Raw genomic sequence first — 13,526 nt, forward strand, 5'->3', positions numbered from 1 at the left:
AATTGAACCCGGGTCCCTGATGCTGTGAGGCAGCAGTGCGAACCACTGAGCCACCGTACTGCTAATGAAACTAGAAAGGGTTCAGAAAAGATTTGTAAGAATGTTGCCAGGGTTGGAGGGTTTGAGCTGTATGGAGAGGCTGAATAGGCTGAAGCTATTTCTCTGGAGTATCAGATGCTGGGGGATGACCTTATAGTGGTTTATAAAATCATAAGGGGCATGGATAGGGTAAATGGGATGGGGAGTCCAAAACTAGAGGGCATAGGTTTAAGGTGATAGGGGAAAGGGATCTAAGGGGCAACTTTTTGACACAGAGGGTGGTGCGTGTATGGAATGAGCTGCCAGAGGAAGTGGGGAAGGCTGGTTCAGTGACAACATTTAAAAGGCATTTGGATGCGTATATGAATAGAAAGGGTTCAGAGAGATTTGGGCCAAATGCTGGCAAATAGAACTAGATTTATATAGGATCCAAGTTGAACGGGAGGGTCTGCTTCCATGGTGTATATCTCTCTGACTCTATGGACAACATTCACTAAATAATCTTGAGTGTGCCACGAAGTATGCTAACAGTACTTTGAGATTGCCAATCAGATTCACAGTGAGATGCACTTGCATGTACTGCATATAATGTATAGCAAGGCCCCAGTTCTTTGCGGACAGAAAAAAAAGCGTCGGTACTGTGCCTCTTTGAACTTAACACAATAGACAACATCCATTCACTGGTTCATTCCCATGATAATGTCATATCCAGTCAGACTCAACCTTCCTGATTTAAATTTAAACAAAGCTTGGCAGTTAACATTAACTGATTATCATTAACTGTTACATTCTCCATGGAAATGCCTCTACCAATCATAGTTCATTTGCCAATCAATCAGCATTGGCTTCATTGCCCTTTATTTTGGTATTTCTTGTGAATATCCTGATGAGTGCAAGATGAAAAGCTTTGACAAAATGTGTTATTTCTGTTTCAGAAATACTCATATTTAAGAGTGTTGCCTTGTCTGATTAATACAACTGAAAATGGGTTTATCACAAATGAATAGTATTCTTAAATTACTGTCAACCACAACGTGTGGTTAACCCAATTTTAAATGACTGTAAATTACTTCAGAATTTCAGTGTGAAAGCACTCACCTCCTGGTCCGCTGAGACCTCACTTGGTGTTTAGCTGCTCTCAGTTGGGGTCAGAGTCAAAGTTAAAAGGTAATTGACCGTGAGACCCCCCAGTTAATTGTTATATTTTAGGTGCCAACCTTTCTCCCTGGCTGTGATGGCCTGCCCCCATCCATCCTCAGTTAAAACCAGTAGTGGATGTGTTGGAAGCTGATTTGGACCAAGAATTTGAGTTTTAAGACTGAATCTTACCTTTTCTTGAGTCAGAAGTCCCCCATGAGTCATAAACTTTTCAGAACAAGAGGTGAAATCTGGCTGCAGTTTCACTTGAGCCATTTATTACCTCCTCCACAACAATCTTTTATTTCTACCCTACTTTATCACTTGCATCTGTCTCATTATCATGCTTACATTGATCCTGTTTACTTTATCCTATCCTAAAATTTTCCATCTTGTTGTTTTTCTCTATCCCACACCTTCACTCTTGTACCTGGTGCTTTACTTGTTTCGCCTCAAACATCTTCCAATTCTGACAACAGGCTATCAATCTGAATTTTTAACTCTGTTCCTCTCTCTACAGAATGCCATTTGCTGAGTGTTTTGGGAATTTTGTTTTCTTATTTCAAACTTCCTGCGTTAGCAGTATTTTGACCTTATCTTAATGCCCATGCAAGTTGTATTTTTTTTAAACAAAATCCCCTTTTGCTCTCTTACAAATCATGCTTATTTTGATCCATCAGGTTGGGCTTTCACATTGACCAGGAACCAGTTGACATCTAATAGGAGTGCAACCACCAGTGAGGTAAGGAAGTAGTGAATTGTAGCAACAGTTTGTTTATAAAGCACCTGCCACATTCTCAGAAGGTCACAAGGTACCTTCCTTGATGGGGAGGGTGGTGTGTTGCTGTCCATCCGGAGAGTCCAGATTACTGCAGTAACACAAATTTCTACACACACCTTGTAGCTTGGAGCAATGGGTATTGAGGATAGCGGCTCCAATAGTCTTACCATCTTGTGACTAACCAGGAAGCTGTTCCACTCTCACTGCCTGCCATTGATTTGTATTGGAAGAATTGGCAGCATGATAGACAAATGTTTTGATCACATTATGAATGCACTTTACTTGGCCTCAGGTCTTAGGGTGGGTATTAAATCCAGATCTTCTGGCTAAGAGGCAGGGACACCACACCGCAAGACCTTGCTTTATATCTAGTGGATTACACTTTACATCTAGTCCATTGTTATTAGATTGGCAAATGAAGCCTCTAATTTGTACATAACAAGTGCATGGATACAAATGAGTAAATAATATCTGCCGTAGTAACTAATTGACTATCCTGTTAACAATCACCGTGGAATAGTGCTAGTTAGTAATTTATCTTTTCCCTAGGATAGGAAATTTCAAGACTAGGGGGTACATTTTTGAGGTGAGAGGAGAGAGATTTAAAAAAGACAGGAGGGGCAAATTTTTTACACAAGAGGGTGGTTCACATGTGGAATGAACTTCCTGAGGAAGTGGTGGATGTGAGTACAATTACAATGGTTAAAAGACTTTTGGATAGACACATGAATAGGAACGGTTTGGAGGGATATAGGCCAGGAGCAGGCAGGAGAGATTAGTTTAGTTTGGAATAATGTTTAGCATGGACTGGTTGGATGTTTCCGTGCTGCATGACTATGACTCTATAAATTATTAGTATCTTCTGTCATTGGTAAAATTGACATGTCAATCAGCCAGCTCAGGCAGGAACCTAAATTAAAGCCTCAGTTAACTTTACTGAGACGAGTTCTACAGGCTTAATTTATTCAAACTTTCTTGACAAGCGACGACAGGAAAAATTATATGGGTGAAGATTAACATTCCTGGTAAATCCACAAGACCATAAGATATAAGAGCAGAATCAGGCCATTCGGGCCATTCGCTCATGGTTGATATGTTTCTCAACCCCATTTTCCTGCCTTGTCCCCACAACCCTTAATCCCCTTACTAATCAAGACCTGATCTATCTCCGTCTTAAATACTCTCATTGAGTTGTCCTTCACAAACCTCTGTGGCCATGATCTCCACAGATTCACCACCCTCTGGCTGACAGAATTCCTCCTCATCCAGACAGACACTCGCTTGAAGGTAGCGTTGAAGTGTCTAACTCTTGCACTTTGATTTTAGAATAATAAAGCTACTCCAGTTCTGTTTTAAAATTATGCTCCTAAAATACAACCATAAAAAAAATTGTTTAGTAATAGGAATATCAAGCCTGTTATTTCCAGGAAGGGAGAGTGGCAGGACTTGAAGCTGATTGCGCAAAATAAAGCAAATCATTTGTGTCCTGCTGAATCACCTCAAAGGTCTGAGTTTTTTCTCTTTAATGGTGGTGTGAGCTCAGGGAATGGAAAGTCACAAACCAGCAAGAACAGAAGGGGAATTTCCTGCCTGCATCCACTCACCCTAGCATCCTCTTCTCTGTTAAAATGAATGACGCAAATCTGTTCTTTTCTACAGAATCATTTGGAGGAGGAAGAGATCCATTATACTGCTCTGAATCTATCTCCAACAAATCCAACACATAGTGCAGCATGTCAAATGGTGTATGCAGAAGTTTAGCAGGGAGCCCTGTTAAAAAAAAAACTCTCATCACCATCCAGCTCTATATCAAAGTGACTGAAAACAGAACACAACACAAGCATTTCACCAGTTTTGCTGCATTTAATTTTGTTCAAAGCTTTTAACATTATCTTGGCAAGAGGTTAGAACAATGCCGAGCAGATTTTCATTTACTGACTAGGAAATGTTGACATTGATAGTTGCACTGCTCAACATGAACTGGCTCATTAGGTCAAGGAAAGTTTTGGCTTTCGGACATTGGCCTGAGCTATGTGAGGCTTGGACAAACACAAGGGCTGGTCCCAGTATTCCTGGACTCGGGAGGGAGAAGGAAATCATCCAGCCATCGTTCCCACTGCTGATTGCTACCCAGGTCATTTACCAACATCAATCAGAACAAGACTTGGCTCCAACATTTGATCAGGTAGCTTTTGAGGGTCTGCTACTCTCGTGTGCAACAACATAGCCATTTGGCTAAGGCTCATCCTAGCATCATCTGATGCCCATCATATGGTGGGGTAGATGTTTTACTTGCCACCTTGGGTGTCTTCCTTGGTGGTGGCTCATCTGCAACGTCGGCCACAATTTTGGGAGCAGTAAACTGGAAATCTAACGCAGTCACTCCATCCAAGCAAGGATCAACATCTCCAGTTGTGGAGAAAAAGAAAGAATGCAGAAAAACAAACAATTGGTCTGAAAATATAAAGAAATGTTGGAACAGTGAATGTACTGTTTCATTATCATTTGAGGATGTTTGTAAAGTTAACAGCACTTAAACCAGGAATTTTTAATCTAGATCTTTTTCTAAAAGATGTTCAGAAAGATATTTTGGTTATTTACTAATTAGTTTAATATTAAAGGAGGTACAGAAGTGAAACGTCATTAGAGCTGTAGACTAGACTGTGTCATTGTGAAATAAAGAGAATCACTTTGATACTTAAGTATCTGTTCTCTGTTATGGAGATTGGAATCAATGGTTGGTTTAATTCTGTCATGGGATGTGGGTGTCGTTGGCTAGGCCCCAATTTCACGCCTAAGAGCATAAGCAATAATGACAGGAGTTGGCCATTCAGCATCTTGAGCCCACTCTGTCATTCAGTGATCTACTTCAACACCATTTTCCTGAACGTATCCCCATATCCCTTGATAACGCCCCACTATTTCAGGGAATGAGGGGGGGAAATGGGGAATTACAGACCTGTTAGCTTTACATGAGTGGTAGAGAAAAATGCCAGAATTTATTATAATGTGATTGACTCTTAACTGCCTGGCTAGCAATGTCCACAATCTGTGAATGATAAAAGAAATGAATAAAGGATGTGGTAAGCACTTGCTATTACTTTGGGTTTGACAAAATTATTAGGAGCTTTTTGAAGATGTTACAAAGTTGATAAAAGAGAGTCAACTGGCATAGCATATGTAGATTTTCAGAAGTCTTTTGGTAAAGTCCTTCACAGGAGGCTGATTAAAAATATTAAAGCACTTGGGATAGGACTTAATGTACTGGCATAGGTTAATGATTATCTAACAGACACAGGAATGGCCTGTCCTAACATTCAGTGAGATCATGGCTGATCTGTGGCTTGACTCCAAATCCTTGTCTTTAGCCATTATCCCTTAATACCTTTGTTTAACAAATGTTTACCTAAAGTTAACAACTGATCCAACATCTACTGCCATTTGTGGAAGATAGTTCCAAACATCTATCACTCTCTGTATGTAGTAGTGCTTCCTAACATCTCTCCTGAACTCTCCATCTAGTCCTAATTCTCAGAGTATGCCCCCTTGTTCTAGAATCCCAAATCATTGGAATTAGTTAATCTATCCTGTCTTCTTTTTAATATCTTGAGGACTTTAATCAGATCACCCCTTAACCTAAATTATAGAAAAAAAGGCCTAATTTCCTCATAACTTATCGCTTGAAGTTAAGGTATCATTCTTGTAAACCTACGTTGTACTCCCTCCAAAGCTAATATATCCTTCCTAAGATGTGGGCCCAGATCTGCCCATAGTGCTCCAAGTGGGGTCTAAAGTGCAGCATAACTTCTGCATCCTTGAATTCCAGTCCTGTAGATATAAAGGTAAGCATTCCATTAGCTTTCTTGCTTATTTTCTGCACCTGAGCCCCCAAGGGTTGAACATCCACAGTGTTTAACTTCATACCACCTAGAAGATACCCTGATCCATCCTTTCTCAGTCCCAAATGTATAACCTCACACTTGCTTACTTTGAACTCTATCTGCCCATTTTTGCCCATTCATTTAGCCTGTCAATATCTCTTTTAATTTTATGTATCATCTACACTGTCTTCAATGCCGCCTAACTTTGTGTCATCAATAAATGTGGATATTTGAATTGTCATTATCTAAGCCACTGATAAATGATGTGAATAATTGAGGCCCTAACACAGATCCTTGTAGGGCACCACTGCTCACATCCTGCCAATTTGAGTACCTACCCATTATCCCTACTTTCTGTCGCCTGGCACTCAACCAATTTCCCAGCCATGTCAGTAATTTACCCTCAGTTCTGTGTACTTTTACCTTTGTTAACAATCTTTCATGTGGGACTGTGTTTTGGAAGTCCAAATAAACAGTATCCAAAGACATTGCCCTGTCCATTTTTCCCCAACCTCAATTTGATGAGGTTCAATGACAGAAAACAGAGTAGGAATAAATGGGTAGTCTCACATTCTCACATTGGCAGCTTGTAACTAGTGGAGTACCATAAGGGTCAGCACTTGGGCCCAAATGTAATATTTTCAAATTTGCAGATGCTAAGTGGAAGGGCTTTTGTGGTGCAGTGGTATTGACCCTACCCTCTGGACTAAGAGGCCTGGGTTCAGGTCCCACCTGCTCTAGGGACATTAATATTGTCTCTGGACAGATATAAAGTGGCTTCAGGAGGACTTAGTGAATGGATAAGAGAATGCCAGATAGAATATCATGTGAAAAAACGTGAAGTTATCCACTTTGGTAGGAAGAACAGATTATTTTTTAAATGGGAAGAGTTTGGAAAGTGTCAGTGTACGAAGGGACCTGTACGTCCTTATCAATAAGTCAATGAGCCGGAGAAACCTATTAAGAAGGTATTTGGAATGCTTTCTATTATTGCAAGAGGATTTAAGGACAGTGTAGTGAAATTTTGCTTCAGTTGTATAGTATTGTTAGACCACACCTAGCATACTGTGTGCAGTTTTGTTCTCCTTGTCTCAAGAAAGGTGTTATTGCCATAGAACAGACTTGTTCCCAGGATAGTGGGATTATCCTATGAAGCAAGAGAGGTAAAATGGGCTTGAATTCTCTAGGGCTTCAAAGAATGAGGTGTGATGTCATTGAAACTTACAAAATACTTAAAGCGTTAGACAGGGTAGATGCAGGTAAGATATTTCCCCTGGTTGTGGAGTCTGGAACCAGAAGGTGTAATATTAAAAATAAAGGGGATGCCTCTTAAGTCTGAGATGAGGAGCCATTTTGTTCAGAGGGTTGTTAACCTTTGGAATTCTCTGGCACAGAGGGCTGTGGAAACTCCGCCTTTGAGTATGTTCAAAGTAGAGATTACTAGGGACATACAGGGTTATAGGGATAGGGTGGATAAAAGGCATTGAAGTGTTCAATTTGCTATGATCCTGTTGAATGGTTGGACAGGCTTGATGGGCTGAATGGCCCACTCCTGTTCCTATGTCTTTAGGATCTAAAAGAAATCTCAATGACTATCTGTCTTAAACACGCTCAATGACTGAGCTTCCACGGGCTTCTGTAACAGAGAATTCTGAAGATTCACCACCATCTGAATGTGAAGAAATTCTCCCCGAGCTCAGTCCTGAATGGTCTCTTATTCTGAGACTGTGTCCCCTGGATCCAGGACCACCTAGCCTGGGGGAAACATCCTTCCTTCATCCACCCTTTTGAACCCTGAAGAATTTTATGTTTGAATAAGATCATCTGTCATTCTTTAATACTCCAGAGAATTGCCTCTGAAAAGTTGGCAGTCAGTTGCTTTCTTAAACCTCTGTAGTCCATTGTTGCAGATACACCTACTGTACCCATGGGATAGGAATTCCAGAATTTAGATTCAGTCACTGTGAGCTATAGCAGTATGGTTCCAAGTGGGTATGGTCTATGATATGAAGTGGAACTTGGGGGCGGTGATGTTGCCATTGTGTCTCCTCTTTCTAGGTAGAGGTTGTGAGTTTGGAAGGTACTGTCTAAGGAGTCTGGGCAAGTTGCTGCAGTGCATCTTGTAAGTGGTACACACTGCTGCCACCGTAGTGGATGGTGTGCCAGTCAAGCACGCTACTTTGTCCTAGATGGTTTCAAGCTTCTTTGGTGTTGTTGGTCCCATCCTCAATTAGGCAAGTGGAGAGTATCCCACACACTCCTGAGTTGTGCCTTGTAGGTGATGAACAGGCTTTGTAGAATGAGCAGGTGAGTCATCGCTCCACAAAATTCTCAGCCTCTGAGGGAGTAATTTACCTCCAGCCTCTCACACATCTGACTGATTAAAGGTGGGCACTGAAAATTTATGCCATCAACTAGTCGTCCAACACAAGTAAAATGTCAGCAGTGACTAAGTACCTTCTACTGATCAATTTAATAAGCATCAGACGTGAGGTTTTCCCACAGTTGTGCTGGTGTTTTGTACACAATTAGACTGAAATTGATCAAATGAGCATGAAATATCATAAATTTTCAAGTATTTGGTTATATTTCATGCAACTTTCTGAAATTTCATGTCACCGCTTGTTAGTTTAAAAAGCATCATGGTGGGAATGATGCCTACCTGTAAAACCAGCTACATTTCCAGGACGAATCGTACATCAGTGGGAGATCCCACTAACTGTATTTGGTTTTAAAGAAGCTCTGAAATTTAATATGCTTTTGGGTGTAAGGACACTCAAGACACATGTTAAAAACTTTTCAATGTATATTTTAAAATTTGCTAGGGAACTATCCCAATGAAATTGCAAATGGATCTGTATATTTTTAAGTCTTTTTCAGTCATCAATAAACAGTTTTGTTAAACTGGATTTACAATATGCTTAGGGTTGTTTACTTTTAGTGGAGAAACCACATTTCAGTTGTACTAAACTGCAACTTATCATTCTTCAATATATCAAGGAATATTTTTAAAACATTAGTTTTGTTCAAAGAGTTACAGTTGAAATGCCAGTTTGAGAGTTTGGGATAGATTTGCATTCAGTTTTTCAAAAAATTCACTAGAGGGGCATGGGTACTGGTGGTTGGCAGTTATTGCCCATCCCTAGTTGCCCTTGAGAAGGTAGTGGTGAGCTGCCTTCTTGAACCGCTGCAGTCTATGCGCTGTATGCTGACAATGTTGTTAAGGAGGGAATTCAGGGATTTTGATCCAATGACACTGAAGGAACAAAATGCTGGAATTGAATTTGAATGAGAACTCTGAAAGCAAAAGGTTTCTCAACTCTAGTACAATATTGGATGCAAGTTGCTGATTGCACCCATAGCAGAAATTCTCTTCCTTGATTTGTTGTGGTCAGTCAACTTACGCTTTCAGCTAGCCAACTCAAAATAGTGCCTTCTGTCATAGAGCGGTCTTGCAAAAGGGTTGTTTTTGTTTAAAAAACATACTTTTTTTATCTGTCAAATTCCTTTGCAGGCTTACAGTTTCATAGAAACAGAAAATAGGAGCAGAAGTAGGCCATTTGGCCCTTTGGACCTGCTCCACCATTCAATGTGATCATGGCTGATCATCCAACTTAGTACCCTTTTCCAGATTTATCCCTATACCCTTTGATGCCTTTAGACTGAAGAACTATATCTATCTCCTTCTTGAAAACATTCAATGTTTTGGCCTCAACTGCTTTCTGTGGCAGAAAATTCCATATGCTCACCACTTTTTGGCTGAAGAAATTTCTTTTCATTTCAGACCAAGTGGCTCACCCTGTGCTATTTAACTTAGGGGTCAGTTAGCTCAGTTGTCTCAATGGCATTGCCGCAATGCAAAGTAATGCCAACAGCATGGGTTCAATTCCTGCATTGACTGAGGTTACCATGAAGGACTCTCCTGTTCAACCTCTCCCCTTGCCTGTGGCATGGTGACCCTCATGTTAATACCACCACCAGTCATGTCTCATTAATGAAAGAGCAGCCCTATAGTTCCCGTATGATTAAGGCATCTTTATCCTTAAACTGTATCCCCTGATTCTGGGAAAAAAAATACATTTTCATAAGCATGTCGTAAGCTTAGATAGTGGGGATTGTTGGTTACGTTTCCTTTACAACTTTTAAAGGCAATTGTGCTATTGCTAATGTCCCAGCTGTGCGCTTCTTAATGGTTTTGCTGAAGAGAAAACATGAACAGAAGCGTAACCAACATTTCCTTCCTTAAGCCGAATACTGCTGAGGCCTGTCACAGACAGCTCCACTGCCCACTATAACCAGTCAACGACTATATCTGAACACAAACAGAAAGGGTAGTGGAAACAGATACAGTAATGACTAAGGAAATATGACACATGAACAATGAAACAAATAGCCTTTACTTTTTTCATGGGATGTGGATGTCACTGGCAAGGCCAGCATTATTAAGGTTATTAACCTTATCTATGCCCCTCATGATTTTATAAAATTCTATAAGGTCACCCCTCAGCCTCCTACACTCTCGTGAAAGAAGTTCCAGCCTATCCAGCCTCTCCTTATAACTCAAACCCACCAGTCTAGGTAACATCTTTGTAAATCTTGTTTGTACCCTTTCCAGTTTAACAATATTTTTCCTTTAGCAGAGTGACCAGAATTGTCTGCAGTACTCCAAAAGTGGCCTTACCAATGTCTTTGTAACATTACGTTCCAACTTCTGTACTCTGTACTCTGAACAATGAAGGCAAGTGTGCCAAATGCTTTATTTACCATCCTGCATAAGATAAACGTGCACAGTGTTACAGACAATATATTAGCATGGATCGAGGATTGGCTAACTAAAAGGAAGCAAAGAGTGGGAATAAATGAGTGTTTTTCTTGTTGGCAAACTGTGACTAGTGGTGTGCCTCAGAGATCAGTGCTCGGACTGCAATTGTTTATAATTTACATGGATGATTTGGAGTTAGGGAACCACATGTAGTGTGTCAAAGTTTGTGGATGACACTAAGATGAGTGGTAGGGCAAAATATGCAGAGGACTCAGGAAGTTTGCAGAGGGATATAGATGTTTAAGTGAGAGGGTGAAGGTCTGGCATAGAATTCAATGTTGGTAAATGTGAAGTCATCCATTTTGGTAAAAATAACAGTAAAAGGGACTATTTCTTGAACGGTAAAAAATTGGAGCATGCTGCTGTGCAGATGAATCTGGGTATCCTTGTGCATGAATCGCAGAACGTTGGTTTGCAGGTACAACAGCTAATTAAGAAGGCAAATGGAATTTTGTCCTTCATTGCCAGAGGGATTGAGTTTAAAAGCAGGGAGGTTATGTTGCAGCTGTATAGGTTGCTAGTGAGGCCACACCTGGAGTACTGCATGCAGTTTTGGTCTCCTTACTTGAGAAAGGATGTACTGGCACTGGAGGGGGTGCAGAGGAGATTCACTAAGTTGATTACAGAGTTGACAGGTTGGCTTATGAGGAGAGGGTGAATAAACTGGGATTATATTCATTGGAATTTAGAAGAATAAGGGGGGAATCTTACAGAAACATATAAAATTATGAAGGGAATAGACGAGATAGAAGCAGGGAGGATGTTTCCACTGGCGGGTGAAACTAGAACAAAAGGGCATAGGCTCAAAATTAGGGGGACCAGATTTAGGATTGAATTGAGGAGCAATTTTTTCACCAAAAGGTCATGAATCTGTGGAATTCTCTGCCCAGTGAAGTAGTTGAGGCTTCCTCATTGGATGCTTTTAAAGCTAAGATAAATCATTTTTTGAATAGTAAAGGAATTAAGGGTTATGATGAGAAGGTGGATAAGTGGAACTGAGGCCATGAAAAGATCAGCTATGATCTTATTGAATGGCAGAACAGGCTCAAAGGGCCAGATGCCCTGCTCCTGCTCCTGGTTCTTATGTTCTATGTTCTGTGTTCTGTGTACCTGTAACACCACTTTCAAGGAACTTTATACTGCACCCCAGGCCTCTCTGTTCAACAGCACTCCCAGGTTCCTACCATTAATTTAAAAAATCTTCCTGGGTACCTTTGTACCTAAGATGGCACCATAAGTGACAACTTGTAAACTTTTCACTGTACTTATTTCAGTACGTTACAATAAAGCTAATTCTAATTGCCCCTCATTATTAGGCCTTGAACTGAGTGGCTTACCAAGCCATTTCAGAGGGTAGTTAACATGCAGCCACATTGCTGTGGCTCTGGAGTCTGAGTAGGCCAGAACAGGTAAGGATGGCAAATTTTCTTTCCCTGAACGGGATCAGATGGGTTTCTGACAGTAATCAATGACAGTTTTCTGGTCAGCATGAGAGAGACTAGTTATCAATTGTAGGTTTATTAATTGAAGTTGAACCCACTATCTCTAGACAATTAGGGAGCTCTGGTGTATTAATCCAATGACATTACCACTTTGCTACTGTCATCCTCCGGGTCAGTTTATGAGTATGATCTCCTTTTTAGCTGAGAGAAATTGCATGGCAAGGAAGTAACTGAGGGAGAAATGATTAAATAAAAAATTGTGATGTCCAGCTATAAAATGACAAAACAAAATTTGTAAAATACCTCATATTTATTAGAAATTTTATACTGACATTTAAAGTTTAACAATAAATACATTGCTGGTTAACCTGTAATGAGAGTGTTTTTTTTCCAGGAAGTTAGTTATCATTAAGTCAGAATGAACCATATTCATGACACATGAGCAATGTCAACCAGCACATATTACAGGATGTGAAACCTAATATAACCTGTAGATGGCATTGGGCCTCAAGTCAGAAATAGCCCATGGCACTGAATGCACTTAGTTTGCACTTAATTTTTTTTCAATCCTTGAAAGTGACAATAGCTCCATGAAATTTCACATTCATCAAGACCAAAGATTTGAATTTGAGCCTGGGTAACCAAAAGGGAATAGCTACTGACATTTCACCTCCCAATGAGTTACTCGCATTTAAATTGTGAAAATGACAAGTTCAGAACCACCTCTTTGGATGTTGCACTATCAAAATATCTGCAGATTACTGAAGGCTGTAGGGCTATGGGTGTCTACCGGCTGACAGAAGTCAGTAACCTGAATACCCAGGGAATGAGTCTCAAAATTAAACATGGAAACTTACTCCTGGTTTGGCAATGGTTCAACTTTAAAACTTATTGTAATTTTTAGATCCCTTCTAGGCCTTGTCCCTCCTTATACCTGTAACCAGCCCTTCAAACCTCCTAAATATTGGAGTCCTCAAACTCTGGCCTCTTGCACATCCCTGATTTCCATTGTTTGACCATTCTTGTCTGAGTCTTCACTTGCCTGGGCCCTAAATTCTGGAGCCCCAGAATTCTGGTAAAAGGGCGTCACTGTCCATTAATTATAGTCAATGTCCATGTAGCCTCATCAGGCCACAAAATAGGTTAATGCTGCTACAGGATGGAAGGTGATGCTTATGACCCAGCAACATTTGCTCATTGGGACAGTGCCATGGTGACAGCAATCTTCAGTGATCTGGCCCAGCATCCTTCACTGGGTCAACTATGTCCCATTTCCATGCCAGCAAATTCAACAATGTTCAACACTTTCATATTGGTTTACCTGTCACATCTGTGAGAGTGAACAAATCTAGTCAGACACACAAAATACAAGTACAAAACACACTGTGACACATTTACAGTGAATATTCGAAACATACATATTT

The 13,526-nt window shown here is 40.4% G+C and overlaps 1 long non-coding RNA gene across 1 annotated transcript; it reads left to right on the plus strand.

Moving 5' to 3' along the window:
* The first annotated feature begins 366 nt into the window (after positions 1–366).
* On the plus strand, positions 367–5,057 carry LOC125487156. Its single transcript, XR_007265680.1, has 2 exons — positions 367–1,918; positions 3,617–5,057. It is a non-coding gene; the product is annotated as an uncharacterized LOC125487156 (long non-coding RNA).
* Positions 5,058–13,526: the final 8,469 nt, after the last annotated feature.

The sequence above is a fragment of the Rhincodon typus genome, chromosome 37, assembly GCF_021869965.1.
Source record: "Rhincodon typus isolate 14 chromosome 37, sRhiTyp1.1, whole genome shotgun sequence".
NCBI lineage: Eukaryota > Metazoa > Chordata > Chondrichthyes > Orectolobiformes > Rhincodontidae > Rhincodon > Rhincodon typus.